We start from the raw sequence: 20,251 nt of genomic DNA on the forward strand, positions 1-20,251 counted from the left end.
CCTAACAAGGCTTTTGTCACCTCATAAAGATAAATTGGATCAAGCTATCAATTTGATTGTTGCTTCTTATATGTTGAACCTAGATTTTCACTTAATCAGCCTAGAAATGAGAAAAATAGTATGCACCAAAACAATTATATTACAAAAATAAGGAGGAAGAAATCTGGCTAGAAGTCACTCTCTCCTCCTAAAACTCGTCCAAGAATTGAACAAATGCCTCAAGTGTCGAATAGCCAACCTATTGGGGGAAACTAAAGCTTTCAGGGTGAAACTAATCGTGTTTGTTGAAAAAAAATTTAGCACTTCACAAATAGTAAGGACACAATTTCTACTCAATATAAATATCATAGAAAATACTATCATATGCTTACTAGGTTTTATGAGCAATAGAAAATCCTCATTTCTAGTAAGCATGCCCGAGTGACTAGTGCAGAAGCGCCTCTATGAGGGCCCTCCCCTTCTTTGTTTTGGTGTGTGTTGTGAATTTCAATAGCAATAACAGTCCTCCTTGTGATGATTGACTCAAGTTTTGGTTGTGACTAGGCTAGGTGATAGTCCTAGAGGTCTGCTAAACTTTATGAATGTGTTTTGCCCTTTAACTCAAGCAAAATGTCTATTCGAGGATTTTGGGCTTATTTTTAAAAATGAGCATAGGAGTTAGTGGTTAGTGGGTTTTTAATGCAAATAAGAGCTTTATAGGACCTAGAAATAATACATTAGGATGAATGATCAGATATTACTCAAGCCACTTAATGTTGATCAAAAAGCTGCTAGCAATTTTTGCCTTGTAATGGAAAAATGGCCAAAGAGGCTTGTCACACCCTAAGACCCTAATACTCACTCCTAAACCATCCTATTTAATGCTTTGAAAACCCTAATGTATGAGTAGTTTTTGTTTGTTAGAGGTTTGGAAGTTGTGTTGTAGCAAACTGGTTTTTCTAAGAAGTGCAACAGTCATTGTTATGACTGTGATTTTGTGATTTTGTGAATATAAAAGTGTTTTGTGGAAACTTTGAAGGTTTTCTTTGTTTGTTAGTGTTTATTTTTTGTATGTGGAAGTTATTTTAGTTTTCTTTTACATTTGATGTGTCATATTTTGTATATACAACTCTGTGTATTAGTATTCTGCCAGTTTTGGAGAGTTTCGTGGAAAATGGAGCTGTAACTTTCTTATTCACTGTGGGTTTTCCATGGGAACGTGGATATTGAAGGTAAAAACCCCAATGTATATTGTTACTAGTGCAGGGCCCTTGAAGAGATAGGCAAATAGTTGCTTAACAAAGCCTTAGGCGAGTGTGACTATACCCGGCTAGGTTGCAGCAGTAGCAAAAAATGTGCTACAGCAAGTGACTGGTAAAAAGTCATGACCTTCCCTTTTGAGGGAGTAAAAAGGGATATGAGAACATCCCAAATACTAAAGAAGGAGGCTTTCTAAGAGGTGGAAGGCTAATAAAAATCCCAAGAGTTTGGAGAGTTAACAAAACCCTCAAAACCCTCACTTTTGACCAAGTGCATTGTACAGCCTTTTGGGTGCCTGAGACCCCAAAAATATTTTAAAGGGGATAAATCTAAGAAAGTGTTCTTTTTTTTAGAGGTACTGAATCTTTGAGTAAAAGGTAAAACTCCCTACAAATTCAATGGAGGGCTAATTAGGCCTATTCTAATAGCCTAGTTTCCAATCAAATCGAGTGAATGGGATGAGCAGGTGTAAAAAATGTTTCAAAAACATCTTCAATTCTATTAGATCTCCCTCTTGAAGTGTGTAATAGCATAGGGAGTGGAAAGACCATTTTAACCTATATGAGGTCTTAGTTGTTAGAATGCAAAGCAAGAAGGTTAATGAAGGAGAGTGTGAAACTTGGTGGGAAGGTTAGGCAGGTTAGGGGAAGTCCTTAGTAGGATAAGGAAGCCTATTACATGTTGTTTTACTTTTTATTACTATGCTCAAGAAGAAAGGAGACTGTAATGTCTTCTATAATCGTAATTCATATGGTTAAAAGACTCATATTTGTCTTCCCTCTACTCTTCCTCCCAAACATCATTTATTCAATACAATAGAAGTATTTTAAAAAACACAAAAGACTAACACATAGTAACCTACTCTAAAAAATTATTTCATACTAATTTAACATTTTATACACCTTAGAAGTTTGGAAATATTTATATTATCTGTTATTACATATTGAGATGTTATAATCGATTTATATATAGAATAAATGTTTAGGTTGTGTCAAAACCTTCAAGGGATGGATAAGTAAGACAACACATACTTCATCATGCTCCCAGATACAGTGCCTCTCACATGATCTTTCTATCTCTTGAGTCAATTCTTTCCAATGTGCTTGAGCATACATAGAACAAACCTGCATCCTTTATAAGTTTAGGCCAATCTTGTGAAGCAACAACCTGAAAGTTCAAGAATCATGAGAAAAATTAAACATGGAAAAAAATCCAATACTATCATCATTATAATCTACTAGAAATAGAAAATTGTTCATGTCCAAACCTATCAATAAATACCTAAATGCAACACCTTTTCCTATAGAATAATTCATCTACTCTAATTTTAAAAACTTATAGAAATTATATTTTAGAAGTTTTTTAGGCTAAACACGTAGATAGATATGACATTATTCTCATGCTCAAATTACACACCTAGTGATAGCATAACATCTATTAATTCAATGAAACTAATTTTAAGAAGCGTTTAGTAATCTAGATACCTATTTCACATGTGAGTAGTGGTACTCTGCAACAATCATGAGATAATGTAGTTCAGATTTTGATGAGAATGTTGAAATGTGATAAATAAACTTAAAGTTTTATCTAGAGTTACTTGTTAGTGAATGTACATGTATGTTCATAAGGATCATTGTGATGAAACTAAGTTACAATCATGATTCCAAGAACAACCTGTCAAATAATAAACAAGTCAGAATATGAATTTTATTAAATTTTAAAAGTTTAGAGATTAGAGATTGGATCTGTGAAATTTAGTTTTACATGTTTATGGATTAGATTTGTGACTGGAGATGTCACTTTTATGCACCCACAAACTGAGGCAAATAAAGGACATACGGGTTATGAATCCAAGATTCTAAACAAATATTGGTGATGGGACATAGAATGTCATGAACTGATTTGTTTCATATTTAAACTAATTATTCATTTGTAATAATTCAATACTGATATGTTGAAGTTCAACAGTTTAACTTGGCTTTCACAACTTCTGTGTCCTGTGAAAAAAAATATTTTCAGTTCTACGCTGAACTTATTTTCAAAGCAGTTTTCACAAAATTATAACTATTCTAGCCAACATTTGAAGGAAAGTCAGAGGTAGATATGAAATAGATTGAGTCAATCTATTAAGCTAGACATAAGCCATTGTGTAGACTCTAAACTATCACATGGACTTAATTGATGCTCGCTCAACAAGTTGAGGGAGGAAACCCTAAAATATTTGCCACACGGAAGCAGAGCTAAGGGGTTGGTTGTGCAAGTCAATCTTAGGAGATCCATTATTTTCTTCTAAAGTGAAGCTCTTTCCAGAAAATAGGGTTACAAGCATAGTAGCCTATTTGAATGTATTATATCTAACATGTGTGGGTTTTAATTTGGTGCTCCTGGTTATATTCTCCACTGTAAAAGATGCTCATGTCCTTCCACTTGAGGGGCCTTAGCAAGACACAATGTTATAGGTCTAAACATAGGACAAAATAGAGAAATATTTAGTATCTTATTGAGCTTCACTTTGTTTCAAGAATAGTTTAATATTCTCTACTAAACAAGGCCAACCATGTGAAGGTGGAAGCTCATTTGGCCCCACCTCCCTCCCCCTAACATCACTCTACATTCCTTGTTAACATCTAACATTCATTCATTCTTTCAACCATTAATAAAATGTAACATTCAATCAATATCACATGATAAAAAACAAACATATCACATGATAACATTCATTAACACATTATATTCGTTAACATGCAACATTCATCAATATTCTGCATTAACACATAATTCATGAACATTCATTAGCACATAATTAAATTCATTGAGACATAAAATTCAGTCATTATCAATTAAGGTATGTAGATGACAATCATTTCTTTTTTCTATGTAAGCTCTAAGAGGAGCATCAGTGTCATCATCAATTCCCCCCTCATCAGTTGTTCTCTTCTCTATTCTTGATGATCTCAAATTTCTATGCTGTTGCAAAGGGGTCTCCTCTACAATAACAAATAAAAGAGTTAAATTAAAAATAATTTATTATAATTGTTACAAGTATTTAATTATTTTAAATAACATAACTATGGCGCTCTTTACCTGATCTGACCACATCATTTTGTCTGGACTCAACATCAACACGGTCATGAACATCGACCCCTCGATCCTCTACAGCTGCTATACAAAATGTTACATTAATCCAAACACCAATTACAATTACAAATAAAAAATTTAATAGCAAATGTATACCTCCACCACTAGGATGCACATCATGCGAACCTTCAGCGTCCACAGATTGTGTAGAAGGATTGTCAGGCTGCATTCCAACATCCTACGCATTGTTATCATTGCTTGCTTAAAACATATATACTCACTTTATATTGGAACTTAACATCAAATAGACTAATTGGTAAAGTATTCAATTTGAAATAAATTTCATTTAGCTTATTTACCTGTGGCTCAGATTCATCATTGTTAGAACCTTCCACACTGATTTCAGCTCGTAGTCATTCAGCCACGGCTCTATAGCCTTGTTGGAAGCCAATCCTCTTATCCTCTTCTCTGAGGCATCTCTTGAACTCTGAGCCCTGCATTTTTGCATGGTATGGTGAATTTTACTTGCATTGTTTCATCAACCAATGGAGGCTAGTTAAAATATCAAAAGGAAATGGTAATGTAATGGGCACCCTTGGATGTCCCAAAAACTAAACCAAATTTCTGAAAGGAATTATGTCAAACAGTTTGCATTCAACTTCTTAAAACCCCTTATAACTCCAAAAATCAAACGTTTATTTGTTTGTTGTGTTTCGTGCATGGAATTGGTATCATACAACATAAACAAGAAAGAAACTACAATAATATGCAAAGTGGAAATGAACGGTTGCTAATAAAATGTTATTTTCAGAATTCATAAAACCAAATACATGGCAGATTTATCAACTCACTAATTACTTCAGCAATATTGTCATAATACTCTAGCCCATGCTTACGAACTTGCTGCTACAATACTTTGTCCTCCAATCAGTCCACTACCTTCATAATACCATTCCCTCCAAGCGGCATAAGCGTCGGACAAGTAGTGAAGAAGATATGAGCAAAATATCAAATCTGCCTGTAGCCGAAAATGCAACTAAACTGCCTGATAATGAAGCCAATAAGAAAGAATTCCAAAGGCCAAACCCCAAGGGAATGACGTCTAGAATGTTACAAGAGAGGATAGACATCCTCAAATGCCAAGAACAAAGCTGCAACTCACACACCAATTTCTTCTCATATTCAACCTGTCTAATGAAGCCACAAATGCTTCCTTTTATTCTATTCCCATGGGTCCGCTCAACTCATATGGGCAATGTGGGATAAAAGATGTGTAATATAAAACATATATTAAAATACCCCTTATGTCTCCCTTGGGTACACATCACCATAAAATAAATATTAAAGTAACACTTTAATATTTTACAATTAAATTAGACGTTACTTTAATAAAACTTCAGGCATTAAAATGTATTAGCAATCAGACTCTGAATAATACCAGTGATAGCTCATCGAAAAGCTCTCACCGAGGAGTATCAAATCCAATCACCAAAATTGACCTGCATTGTGTCCTGCCGACTTACTAAAGATAGTAAGTATGCCTGAAACTGAGTAAATCAACTTCGTTTTGGCCCAAACTGGAAATGACTAGGCCAAAACAGTCCAAGATCCCATTAAACCCTTTGTTAGCCCTCAGGACCATGTAGAACAAGGCTAACCCACACACACTTGGTCAACTACTAAAATGGGGACATTACAGTCTGCCCCCCTTGAAATTGCTTGTCCTCAAGCAATCTTAGTCCAGCCTGCTGAATAACCTGCTCACTCTCCCATGTAGAATCTTCCTCCGACAGGTCTTTCCATCTGACCAAATACTCCTTCACTATCCTATTTCTAAGCTTCCTCTCTCTGGTATCTAGAATAGCCTCAGGTACTAACACAAGCTTCCCCTCCTCATCCAAAGGGGGTAAATCTGCAGAAGGCACTACACTCTGACCAATGGCTTTCTTAAGCCTAGACACATGAAACACATTGTGCACTCGATTGCCCTCTGGAAGCTCAAGCTCATAGGCAACTTTGCCCACTTTGCAAATCACCCTATAGGGACCATAAAATCTAGGTTTCAACTTTTCAGCTCTGCTCTTCTTGAGCAATGAATGTCTATATGGTTGTAGCCTCAAGTAAACCATATCCCCTACTTCGAAGCTACGCTCTATTCGATGCTGATCAGCATACAATTTCTGTTGATTCTAGGCCTGTTGTATATTCTCTTTGAGCACTTTCAGGATGTCCTAACTATCCTGCAATAAGTTTTTGGCTTTGGGCACTCTATTGTCTCCCAAAACTAAATCCATGAAGCTAGGTGCTTCATAACCATAGAGTGCCATGAAAGGAGTCATCTTGATGGACATATGATAAGTGGTGTTATAACAATACTCTCCCATATGCAACCATCTGATCCAAGCCTTTTGTTGTGTAGTTACATAGTTTCTCAAATATCCTTCCACCCATTTATTCACAATCTCTGTTTGCCCATCTGTTTGCGGATGATAACTAGTGCTAGGTGTAAGATCTCTACCACACAACCTAAACAACTCTTGCCAAAAAACACTCATAAACTTACTATCCCGATCGCTGACAATGAATCTGGGCAGCCCATGTAACCTAAATATCTCTTTAAAGAAAAGATCTTCCACTTGTGTTGTTGTGTAAGTGGACGGAATAGCAAAGAAGTGAACAAACTTCATCAAGCAGTCCACCACCACATAGATGCAATCCCTTCCTTGCACTCGTGGTAAACCAGTGATGAAGTCCATCGAAATACTTTCCCATTTCCTATCAGGAATGGGCAAGGGTTGTAATAAACCTGCAGGAAATGTGTGCTCTTCCTTATTCTGTTGACAAACCACACACTCCCTGACATACCTCTGAACATCATCCTTGAGCCCTTTCCATGAAAACTGCTCTCGGATCTGCCTGTAGGTCTTGAAGACCCCCAGATGTCCAGCTGTGGGTGCATCATGAAATGCCTTTAGTATTGCCTCTCTCAAATGTGATGACGGAATCAAATAAACCCTGTCTTGAACTCTGATCAATCCATCTATCACCTCATAACGATCATCCTGTATGGTACCTGAAATCAATCCAGAAGCCCAAGCATCTCCGACATACTCTACTATAATTCGATCTCTCCAATCTCCTGAAATCTCTGCCAGAGCACATAAGTGAGGTCTCTGAGATAAGGCATCAGCCACCACATTTTTCTTACCTTTGACAAACTCTATGTCAAAGTCATAAGCCTGCAATTTAGTCACCCATTTTTGTTTCAGGTCATTAAGATCACGCTGGCTCATGAAGTATTTAATACTGTTGTGATCAGTCTTGATCACAAAACGTCCACCTACCAAATATGATCAAAATTTGGCCAATGCATGCATTATGGCCAACATCTCCCAGTCATAGACAGAATAACTTTTCTCAACTCCTCGAAGCTTCCTACTCTCGAATACAATGGGATGCTTCTCCTGCATTAATAATGCTCCAATCCCATCACCTGATGCATCACAATGAAGCTCAAAAGGCTTTGTGAAATCCAATAGAGCTAGAACTGGACATGAAGACATTACCTGCTTGAAATGCTCAAAACACCTCTTTGCTGCCCCTGTCCACACAAAGGCTCCTTTCCTGGTAAGATCTGTCAAGGGTGTAGCAATCTGTGAGAATCCCTTAACAAACCTCCTATAAAAACCACATAAACCAAAGAATCCCTGAAGCTGTGTAAGGTTTGTGGGAGTAGGCCACTCTACAATAGCTCTAATCTTTTCGGGATCAACCCGAACACCATCTGCACTAATGATATGCCCCAGGTAAAGGAGCTCAGTCATGCCAAACTCACATTTAGATTCCTTGGCATACAATGACTCTCTCTCTAGAATAGATAACACCTCCTCCAGATGATGTAAGAGCTCCTCCTAGGTCTTACTGAAGACCAAGATGTCATCAAAGAAGATCAAGACAAATCTCCTCAACTGCTTCCTAAATACCTGGTTCATACAACTTTGAAATGTAGCAGGTACATTGGTTAGACCAAATGGCATAACCATGAACTCAAAGTGGCCATAGTGACATCGGAAGGTTTTTTTCTCAATGTCCTTTGCTCTCATCCTGATCTGATGGTGTCTGGATCGTAAATCAATTTTGGTGAAGAAGCATGCCCCATGCAACTCATCAATCAGCTCATCAATCCTAGGAATGGGATACCTATTTTTAATTATTTTCTTATTTAGTGCCCTGTAATCGATGCACATGTGTGCATCGTCCCATCCTTCTTCTTTACCAATACTACTGCTGAAGCAAAAGGGCTCTTACTGGGCCTGATATGCCCCATCTCCAAAAAATCCTTAATCGCCTTCTCTATCTCATCCTTATGTTTCTTAGGATGACGATAGGGAGTAATCATAACTGGTTTGGCTCCCTCCTCGAACTCAATAACATGTTCCATCCCTCTGTCAGGAGGAACCCCATGAGGAATATCACTAAATACTTTAACGTGTCTATCAAGTATCTTCTGGACATCTAGTGGATGACTCTTTTCTTGTGGCTCTAGTGAAGTTGGCATAATGTGGCACTCTGCCGCCCACTCTATGTCATCATGATGAAAAAGTCTCTGCATTCTCCTCAAGGACACTACTCTGCAACCTCCATCTGAAAGCCCTCTAAGTACCACAGTTCTGCCCTCATGCTGGAATCTCATCTCCAATTTTGCTAGATTGAGTGTGAACTCAACTAGTGAAGCCATCCATGTCATGTTGAGGATGACATCATAATCTCCCATGTCCACAACATAGAACTCATCCTCCAACTCGTAGCCATCTCCAAACCTGATGCGAAGATTAGATATCTTCTGAGTGCATAATAACTTATCACCATTAGCCACCATGACTCTAAACCCATCATGCTCCTCTGTTTGTAACCCTCTCCTAGCTACCAACTGTACATCTATGAAGTTATGTGTAGCCCCAGTGTCAATAAGAGATATCACTTTCTGCCCCTGGATAGTACCCCTGACCTTAAATGCGATTGCCTTTTGGGCCCCTTTCAAGCGTGCCAACGATCTATCATCCTTAGGAATGTTGCTCTCCTCTATAGTGTTACCCTCATCTGAATCAGAGTGTTGATCCTCCCCTTCTGACTCTGACTCTTCTACTGAATACGTTGCCCCTGCTCTAATATATCCAGTAACTGTCGAAATAGTACCTCCCCCTGATCCTGTATTCCTGTCATCTCGATCACCCATATTATTGTCCTGATCATAGAATATCTCCTCTGTGTCTGTATGGTTAGATTCAATGTCCCCCTGCATGGATGTACTAGACTGTTTTCTTTGCAAGTCTAAAATCCTATTTTGTCTTGCTCTGGTATCGCAGAAATTATAAGACCCCTGTCGCATGCTCAAACATAAATGCTTAGCCTGTGTTTTTATTTATTTCTAATTTTAGTGTTTTGACATTTCGTCAAACACTTTTTCCCTCTATCCGACTGTTCCAAATTCCCTATAAGACCTCCACAGGATGGAAGGACTTATAGCTCTGATACCACTGTAATGGGCACCCCTGGATGTCCCAAAAACTAAACCAAATTGCTGAAAGGAATTATGTCAAACAGTTTGCATTCAACTTCTTAAAACCCCTTATAACTCCGAAAATCAAACGTTTATTTGTTTTTTGTGTTTCGTGCATGGAATTGGTATCATACAACATAAACAAGAAAGAAACTACAATAATATGCAAAGTGGAAATGAACGGCTGCTAATAAAATGTTATTTTTAGAATTCATAAAACCAAATACATGGCAGATTTATCAACTCACTAATTACTTCAGCAATATTGTCATAATACTCCAGCCCATGCTTACAAACTTGCTGCTACAATACTTTGTCCTCCAATCAGTCCACTACCTTCATAATACCATTCCCTCCAAGCGGCATAAGCGTCGAACAAGTAGTGAAGAAGATATGAGCAAAATATCAAATCTGCCTGTAGCCGAAAATGCAACTAAACTGCCTGATAATGAAGCCAATAAGAAATAATTTCAAAGGCCAAACCCCAAGGGAATGACGTCTAGAATGTTACAAGAGAGGATAGACGTCCTCAAATGCCAAGAACAAAGCTGCAACTCACACACCAATTTCTTCTCATATTCAACCTATCTAATGAAGCCACAAATGCTTCCTTTTATTCTATTCCCATGGGTCCGCTCAACTCATATGGGCAATGTGGGATAAAATATGTGTAATATAAAACATATATTAAAATACCCCTTATGTCTCCCTTGGGTACACATCACCATAAAATAAATATTAAAGTAACACTTTAATATTTTACAATTAAATTAGACGTTACTTTAATAAAACTTTAGGCATTAAAATGTATTAGCAATCAGACATTGAATAATGCGAGTGATAGCTCATCGGAAAGCTCTCACCGAGGAGTATCGGATCCAATCACCAAAATTGACCTGCACTGTGTCTTGCCGACTTACTAAAGATAGTAAGTATGCCTGAAACTGAGTAAATCAACTTCGTTTTGGCCCAAACTGGAAATGACTAGGCCAAAACACTCCAAGATCCCATTAAACCCTTTGTTAGCCCTCAGGACCATGTAGAACAAGGCTAACGCACACACACTTGGTCAACTGCTAAAATGGGGACATTACAGGTAAATAGTTAGCAGGGTTTCCAACCCTTGTTACACCTTATTTTGGTCATGTTGGAGTTGTTCTAAACTATCTTTGGTCTTTGGGAGTCCTAGAGGATCCAATTTCACTCTTGGTTGGGTGTGTAGAATAAAGGTCAAGTGTTGCAATTTGCCCTGTCACTGGTAACAACAAGTTTGCATTAGACCTAATTTGTTTTAGGTTGTGTTGATGTTTGTTTTTGGTTTCCATTTATGTTAGAGGGTTGGAGTTGTCCAAAACACTTGGTGTCAAGGTTGGGTGTATGAGGCCTTGAATGGTACAAGGGAGAAGTAACTAGTATGCAGCCTTATGTGATGAGTTGGGTCCATGAATTAAAGGAGCAGATGTTGTAATAGCAGATTAGTTCCTTGTTTGAAGGTGAATCAAGCCTTGAATGTTCTTGTAAAGAACAGAGGATTGGGGTGATAACTTGGATTTCTTAGTTGTTCCAAGATGCTAGGAGTTTGTTGGTGCTTGGTGCAGAAGCACCTAGGCTAACCTCTACTAGTTAGTCAATTTTGGCTTGTACTTGACTCTAGCCAAGTCAAGAAGTTAGTGTGATTTGGTTGAGGACCTTAGAAGGTCTTGTTTTATGTTGGCTAGGTGAATTAGTCACTAAGACTAAGGTCACACAAATAGCCTTTGTTAGTTGTTATTTAAATTCTTAATGTTAGGAATTAGGGAGATTGAGTCATTAATATGTCTTAGGCCTAAGAATGGTTAATGGTTATTAAATAAATATGATGATCATGAATGATCTTGGATCCTCAAAATATGTGAGGATAAGAAGCCTATAATATAGGATTAAGGCATCTATTTAAGTTGCCAAGTGTTGTAAGAATGTTGTCATAACAACATTTTGCACTTATTGCAAATATTCCATGCAACATGGATAGCCTTGGATTCCTTTGATTGTGGGAGGTTATTTTCAACCAAATAGGCCCTAGAATGGTGGAGAAGACACCTAGTGGAGTGATGTCTTGAATCTCCAAGCATTGGTTGCATATTGTAAAAAGTTTCAGTTAATGAAGTGGCTAGAAAACTCTATTTTTGAAGTGATATTTCAGTTTTTGAAGGAACAATCATACTTGAAGCCTAAAACGTGTTGATACAGTGGTTGAGATGTGTTCTATAGTCATTTTGAAGACTTTTTCATGTTATGTGTTAAGGGTTTGGATGAAATCTTGAATATGATAAACCTAAGAGCCAAGAACCTTCCCAAATCAGTAAAATGGAATGGAATATGAATGAATTCAATGTGAAGAAGGTCCCCACAATGAAGTTTGAAATTTGTGATGTTTTAGTGGATTTGGCACTTAGATCCATCTAAGTTAAAGTGAGAAAGAGAACCAAAATTAAGGTGTGGATCATCCAAGGTGGAGTTTTCAAGGTGTGACTCTTGTAGTAAAGAGTGAATAGGATTTAGTTAATGATCTAATCCTATTAGGAGATATTATAGAAGCATAGGATACTAGGAGATAAGAGAAATCTATTGGTGGAAGTGGAAAACTAAGCCTAGGAGTTTTATCTTACACCGGTGCTTCCAAAGCGTGTTACTCTGCATCATATATTGGTGTGGAGGAACACTGAGATCCAAGTTGAGGATTAGGAGCATAGACAAGCTAGTCTATCCTAGCATTTCCCATCACATTATATCAAAAAATTGATACAATTTTTCATTTACTAATACTTACAACTCTTGCTTGAAGTTTCAAAAAACCACCAAAGCCGAGCTTGTGTGTCTCGTGCTTTTCTAGTCTTGCCTTTATTGCCTTTGATGTGTCAACCAATCTATGAAAAGTTTGAAATATGTTAGATAGTATAAATATAGAGGTTAATTAGTACATAATTAGATTCTCAACAATATCACATACCTTGTTGTACTCTCCACTGGTGTAATATTATTTTTTTTGTCAGCTTTATACTTTCCATCCAAAATCAGAGCCTGCCACTTAGCCTCAGGAACATAGGGCAGACAATCGTAATATATAATATGATCATTGGGACAAGCATGTATTGCTTCATACTCCATTCCAATATCTTTCATAACAGCAATTAATTCTCGATATGAGCGAGGTAGAATATTTGATGATGGTAACAGAAACTCGCCTATCAATCTACACCAAAAAATATAAGTTGTTAATATAAACAATATTAGTGGTACATTATTCACCCTTTGTTAACTATAAAGACATATATGACATACCTTAACATACGTGACATTTTTATGTTGGATAAATCATTCATAACCTTCAAGTTCAACAATAACAATACAGCAAAGAGAAGAGTTGTTTGGGAGTCTTTGTATAGGGGCGCGTATGCCTTCTGAAGTAGAGGTACATCGAGGCTATCATCATCATCATGATCAGATACGCTTGGACTAAATGTGTCATGGATCAATGTTTTATACCATCCTCTTCAATTTTATTTTTTGGCGCATGATCATCATCTTCCATGGGATCATTATCTTCACCTTGGATATTTGCACCTCCATGTTCCTCCACTTCGAAAACCATATTCTTCATATTGTTGTGGTTCGTATCATGTACTTCCCTAAGAAGATCAACCTATATAAAATTGATTAAGATAAATAAACCATGATCATCAACTCATCATCAAGTGATTTCATATGTATATAAATTGTTAAAATGATATAATGAATGACTTACCAGTGGATGATAGTCATGCCCCCCTTCAATGTGACCATTCTCCCTACAATGTCTCTTAACTAGTTTGATTAGTAGTCTTCTATGGTTTAAGCCCTTACAAATATTGCAAGGAAATTAACATTTTCCATTACCTTTTCTTTTCAAGTTAGACCACAATCTTGCGATTGTCTCCCTATTTTTTTCTTCACTTATATTATCTGACATGATCATTCTTTGCAGGAAGCAAAAATTGGGCTATGAAAACTTCGGTCTACAACTTTCACAAACTAAGCAAAACTGTTGAAAGTAAACAAATCTTCTTAGACCTAGCTAAATACTTTAATATTTTAAAAATAATTTCTTTGACTTTATTCCTAAGATTATTTGTAAAACTTTGACCAACCGCTTGAAGGTCTTATTTCAAGAGACCTTACAACATTAAGCCACTAAAAGAAATTTCAAAACATATAAGCTAAAAGTCTAGTTAAAATATACATTAGAATAAAAAATATACAATTTTCATACCCTAGCGTGCGGCTATAACTCATGCAATGGCCTTCTTGCTTAGCTATAGAAGCTCTCCAGCAATCAAATTATACAAACTACAAGGCCTAACAGCAATTTCAAAACATATAAGCTACAAGTCTAGTTAAAATATACATTAGATTAGATTCAACAATAGCAAGCAATGTTATTCAGAATTGGATTCAACAAACCTTAGCAGTGTAAATAGCCATCTCCTCTAAACTCTAGACACGAGGGGGCATTCACATACTCTTCCCCCTAAAGGTATCCTGAAGAACAAAAGCCACTATTCTTGAGTTTGTGAATTGCACCTTGAGATGAATGAAGCTTAAAAGGAATGAAAATTGTTTTCATACATTTAAATCATGATGTAATATTTATTCATAAGTATATACCTTGCAAGCACTTAAAATTGTTGTTATATGTGTTGCAGGAAAAGAAGAAGTTTCAGGATAAGTTTACATTGTTGTTATATGTCTTGCAGGAAAAGAAGAACTTTACATTGCTTTAACTTGCCATTGATGAGTATCATCTAAGACTTTTACCAGATAATTTTATCAATTTTGCCTCTCCATAATTATACTTATTAAATAAAATAGACCACACAATTATTGTTTACTACAGGAGAGTTATGTTCATATGTTAAGAGACAATTCATTTTCTGTTATGAAAATCTAGTGATGCCAAATGCTCTCAAATCTGTTATATTCACTTTTGTTCTAATTTTATTATAGTTAATTTCAATGTAAATTAAGGTTATGCTTTTTTTGAAGACTGATATTGAATGGTCTGTCACAGGTATGTGCTTCATCACTTGGTGAGATTTCTACTAAGGCTCAATTAGATGAGAGCCATGATTGAAGAGGCCTCAAATTCTATAGCCGATGATATGCCAACCATTCGTCCAAGTGCTACTGAGGAACATGGTGAAGTAGAGAAACCAGAGTCTTCAGAAAAACCAAAGGAAACGAATGAACCACTTGAGGAAGATGGATACTAGTTAGGTAAGGTTGATTCTAGTGAAAAAAGACTTGAAATTTTTGAAACTCCCGTGCAACAAGATATAACTGAAGAGGTTGAGATGCACCTGGTGGAAAAGAAGGAATCTCCAACCATAGTTCAATCATCAATTGAGATCCTGTCTAGGAGTGATGATATTGTGAAGTAGCAAGAAGAAGGGTTGCTAATTGTGGAGCTGATGGTAATGCTTTTGCTTCTAAAGAACCTGAGTCTCAAGGGGTACATTCTGGTGTTGATGTTTAGAATGAAAAAAATGTGACAGATAATAGTGATATTCAATGGAACAGTGATATTCAATGTAACAATGATATCAACAGTGCTTTAAGACAATACACATCTCTTAGACAGTGAGATATCAATAAAAGATAGTGATGCTCAATAGATGTCACTGCTATGACAAGCAAGGTCTTTTATATTATAGAGATCTTGAAGATGATAAGAGCAGTTAGGAGCAGCATTATGAAGAGTCGTGAGAAAAGGAAAGAAACTAAGAAATGAAGACAATATCAAGGGCACTGATGAAAACATCGAAAGAATGCAATAGTTGTTAGAGACGATACGAAGCAGATGAAATACATTTTTACACAAATTTTTCCAATATAGGAGTTCTTATAACATTTTTCCATTTTTATTAACTTTCATTATATAAATGAAGATCTATCTAGGTTGCATTGCTTGCAAAGAAAATCTTTATGATTATGGTAAACTTACTATTGGTAGTTGGGTAAGAATGGAACCTTACATCAAATGTAGGATGATTAGGTTGATCTAGACATCCATGGAAAATATTGTGACTCAGAGGGATTTTACATGGATATTAGGTCCTAAATGATATTTACCACTATAGAATTTTGAAAAAAAAGTGATGGTCATGACAACTCAGACAAAAGGATGTTCAACAGAGCATAAGGTCTCATGAATATTATAGCTGTAAGAAAGAGATAATGGAAGGCGCGTGTCTTAGAGACAAAGATACAATTTTTCATAAGAGCAAAGCAGTACATAAAATAAGACAAGAACATTGTTGTTGAAAAGAAGAATACTGAAATCTAAAAAGAAAGCCCAAAGAATGAGAATTCCAGTGCAAAATAGTGATCAAAAAATTAAAGGACAACAGCAGTCAAGAATCATGCAATTAAGATAGTAAAAAGAAAATTAATGGACAAGAGCCAAGTCATTAAATGGTGCTCATTCAAAGACAAACACAAGTGTTGCAAAACACTAAAAACAGTGAGAAGGAATTGGAGATATCTTGAGCAGAGATCAATTAGAAGTCATCAAAATCAGTCACAGTTATCTAGGAACAACGTTAAAGGATAGTGATAAAGAAATACGACATTAAAGGACAATGATGAAGAAATTTTGACACACTTTTATATGTATGTTCAGTGAGCACAGATCAAGAACAATGGTAAATGTTGAAAATAACAAAATAGATATGTCATCAAATGGAATCCATAACAGTGACAACGAGATAGTGAGATGGATTGTTATAGAAACTCAGAGATGATAGGACATGACAAGATGTACATTTACCATTTTCTAGAGGAGCATCATCATCAAAGGTTACAGAAGAGCTATCAACAATGATATGAGTAGATTTAATGACATTAAAACAGCATGATCACAATTAATTTTAGTGAAGAAGAAGATCAAAACTATGATAAATATTAGAGAGCATGACTCATATCATGAGGGGTAGAAAGAGAGATAATTTCACCTTTTCGTTAAAGGTATTTAGAGTGTTTTCAAGGTGATTCACTATCCTTGGATACATTCACAGCTTTTATTTGAAGGATATTCACCATATAATGATCATCAATTTATTGTCTTGTCTAAGGGGTCCAAGCACTAATGTCAAAGACCATTTTCTGTTAATAATGGTACAACACTTTTGGTGAAGATATAATATCTATGATTGTATGAAATGATGCTCTTGGTTACACAAAGTAGACCTAGAAACATAGTAAGAATATTATGATGGCCATCAGACAACAAAGAGTAGTGAGGTGGCCAAGTGTAGAAACAATGTGTGTGCCATATAAAAGCAGCAATAATATATGTATAAGAGAAAAAACAATGATCAAACAATGTAAGGAAACAGTGAGAAGATATGCATCCAAATAGCACTACTACAATGAAAAAAATAGTGACATCAGAGAGAAAGATAGTGGTGAATATACATGCAAAATAGTGATTGATGTTTGTAGGTGCACTTTTAGTACCCCTATTTTGAAACTTCAATATGTGGTTGTCCTAAATCTAAGTTCCACTGGTTTACTAGTCTCTTGGTTGATGAAATATGCAGACAATATTGTCAAGGTCTACGCAACATCTATGGCAGAGTTGGAATGGTATAAAATGCTTTGTAAGGATAAAAACATTGGTTATTATGATTCTTTCAAAGAGCAGGATGGATGATTGTGCCACAGGTGTTGGGCAAAGCCCTAGCTATATATCTACTGAACTTCATAAGTTTAAGAGGTATATTGAGGAAGCTGAAAGAGAAAAGGAGCTCCAGGATGTCCAGTATATGCAGTAGGTCATGGCTCTTCTTTCTCAAGCAGATGTTGACATGGCATTAGAAACCTCCTGCAAGCGTTTCCTAGAATTGAGGAGAGTAGTTAGCAGATCTCGGGAGAATTTCATTACTCATGAGCCATATTCACATTTTAAATGTCCTCTTATAGGGAAAGTGATGAACGATCCAGTTTTAATCTCAACTAATAATTCTTTTGAGATAGAAGCAATTGAGAGTGAGTTTGCAAGAGGTGAGCCAAAGGATCCCCTTACTGGTATAGTTCTCCTGAATTCCATTCTTATACCAAACCAAGCCTTGTATTGCACTATAAATCTCTAGAGGTAGTAGAACTATGTGGCAAGGATTTTGAAGGCAAAGATAAATTTGGAGACAAAATTATGTGCCGAGCAAAAAAAAGAGCACTTGTTGATCTATCAAAACTCTGCAAAGAGAGTACAAATGATAAAAAATGGATAATTTTTGAATCTTTACTTCCATTAATAGTGGGAGCTTTGAAGCATAATGATACCAAATTAAAGGCACTTTGTTTTTCAGTTTTAATGGCAGTTGTACAAGACAATAACCATGGGAAGGAAAAACTAGTTGAAGCTAATGGGCTTAGTGAGATCATTAAATGTATGTTCAATGACTTGAGCCTTGACCTCACAAGGGATGCTATAAACTTCTTGTCAAAGCTGACAAAAATATAAGAATATCTTGGAGCAGCTAGGCCAACAACGTGGTGCTATTTTGACAATTGTTATGATTTTAATTAGGGGCAATCATCTAGAGTTGACGATGGATATTGAGACTATTCTCAATGAGCTCTCTTATGATGGAAACTCATACAATGAAGGAAACATAAGATCAATGATCTAGTTTAATTGGTGCAAATCCTTTGCCCATTGCCTTTTAAGAGGTACAGAGGAATCCAAATTGGGAATGGTCAAAATGCTCACACAATTGCAGCTCGATGACAACAGAAGAGAGGCCTTGATTCAACAAAATGTAATTGATGCTTTGAAGCTGGAGGGGTTCCTTTTCTACTTGTCTTCTTAGAGAAGCCTAATTTAGCTATTCTAGCAGATTTAACTATGGAGCATGGAAGATCTTTTCTTCTCTGTAATGACAAGACACCAATGGAAGCATGCAAGCTTGTTGAAGCCATCATGGGAATTCTAACTTTCTGCGAATTACCAATTGTAGAGAATTCGATGAAGGTGTTGTTATTGTTGACAGAAGCTTCAGATGACAGTGATGTTGAAGGATTGATTCAGGACAATGATAATAACCTTCAAACCATTCAGGCTTTTATCAAAATGGCCAAGCCTCCCTTGCAATATCAAGCTATACAACTAGTTTTTTTAATGTGCAGAGATTGATGGTTTTGTCTGAATGGATTCTCAGCATGTTCAAAATGCGGCTGCCACATTAAAGCAGAGAATTTGGAGTTGAAAAAGTTCATTTATCTATATCTCATTAATCATGCAAAGAATATCATGCTAATGTTGAAGGTCGAGAATCAGGAAGGTGTAGTCATTTTCGATGAGATTGTGAAGGAGTTAGATGCTTTCATGGTTTCCTATGGAGATAAATGGCATATCAAGAAATGGTCATGTATTGGTAATATTTATGCTAGAAAGAGGTAGGCACAAGAGCATGTGTTGTCACTTACAAAAATTCAAGATCTTGTCTTTTCATAGGATTTGAGTAGAGAGGAGTCTCAAGTTGTTTGAGAACTTAAGTAAGTAATGAGAACTATTTTTAGGAAGTAGAAGGTAAGGGTTGATTGGCTTTAGGAAGGAGATACGAATATAGTAGTTTTCTATAATTATGTGCAAACTTATAGTTAAAATAGGATTTATATATCTACTTTGGTTAATTTAGATGGAATTTATCTGATCTTTTCATATGTTTTGTCTCAAAAAAATCTACGTGGTACTATTTAGAAGATTCATCCCTACTAAGGATGAGGGGAATGATGCAGAGATGGGTAAGGGCTCTTTATCAACTATTAGGCAGTCTTGCCAAAAGATCAAATTGCAATCCAAACTGACAATGTTCCTTAGGGCTACTAATGGCTCACATATACAAATACAAGGACTCAACTTCATGAGGGTTCTACTATGGTTTCCAAGGTCCTCAAACCCCTAACCCAACCCAAAAAGTTCAGTCACCAAGTTAATGGTAAACTAACAATCAAATGCCATTAGCAAGAATAAAGCCGAGTTCTACAACCTTTTGACCATTATTAGAGCATGTGGAATTAGAGTTGCAAGCTTGTGAAATATTTGAAAGGTTTCTTTACTAGATGTGGAATGGGAGTTGCAAGCCTATGAAGTATTTGAAAGGTTTCTTTAGTAAATGTCATCTTGTGGGACACATGTTTGTATGAAGTATTTGAAAGGTTTCTTCACTATATGTCATCTTGTGGGACACATGATTATTTTATTCTCATAAACTTAATCTATGCTTGTGCCAAATGGGAATTTCGATGAGTGGATGTCCATTAAAGCTCATGCCAAATTTAGAAGTTTATAAAGGT

At 36.2% G+C, this 20,251-nt stretch overlaps 1 pseudogene; it reads left to right on the plus strand.

Moving 5' to 3' along the window:
- The first annotated feature begins 17,598 nt into the window (after positions 1-17,598).
- Positions 17,599-19,088, plus strand: LOC149562084 (U-box domain-containing protein 24-like; annotated as a pseudogene).
- Positions 19,089-20,251: the final 1,163 nt, after the last annotated feature.

The sequence above is a fragment of the Cupressus sempervirens genome, chromosome 4 (genome assembly GCF_028749045.1).
Source record: "Cupressus sempervirens isolate cs-2001-9-10 chromosome 4, ASM2874904v1, whole genome shotgun sequence".
Classification (NCBI taxonomy): Eukaryota; Viridiplantae; Streptophyta; class Pinopsida; order Cupressales; family Cupressaceae; genus Cupressus; species Cupressus sempervirens.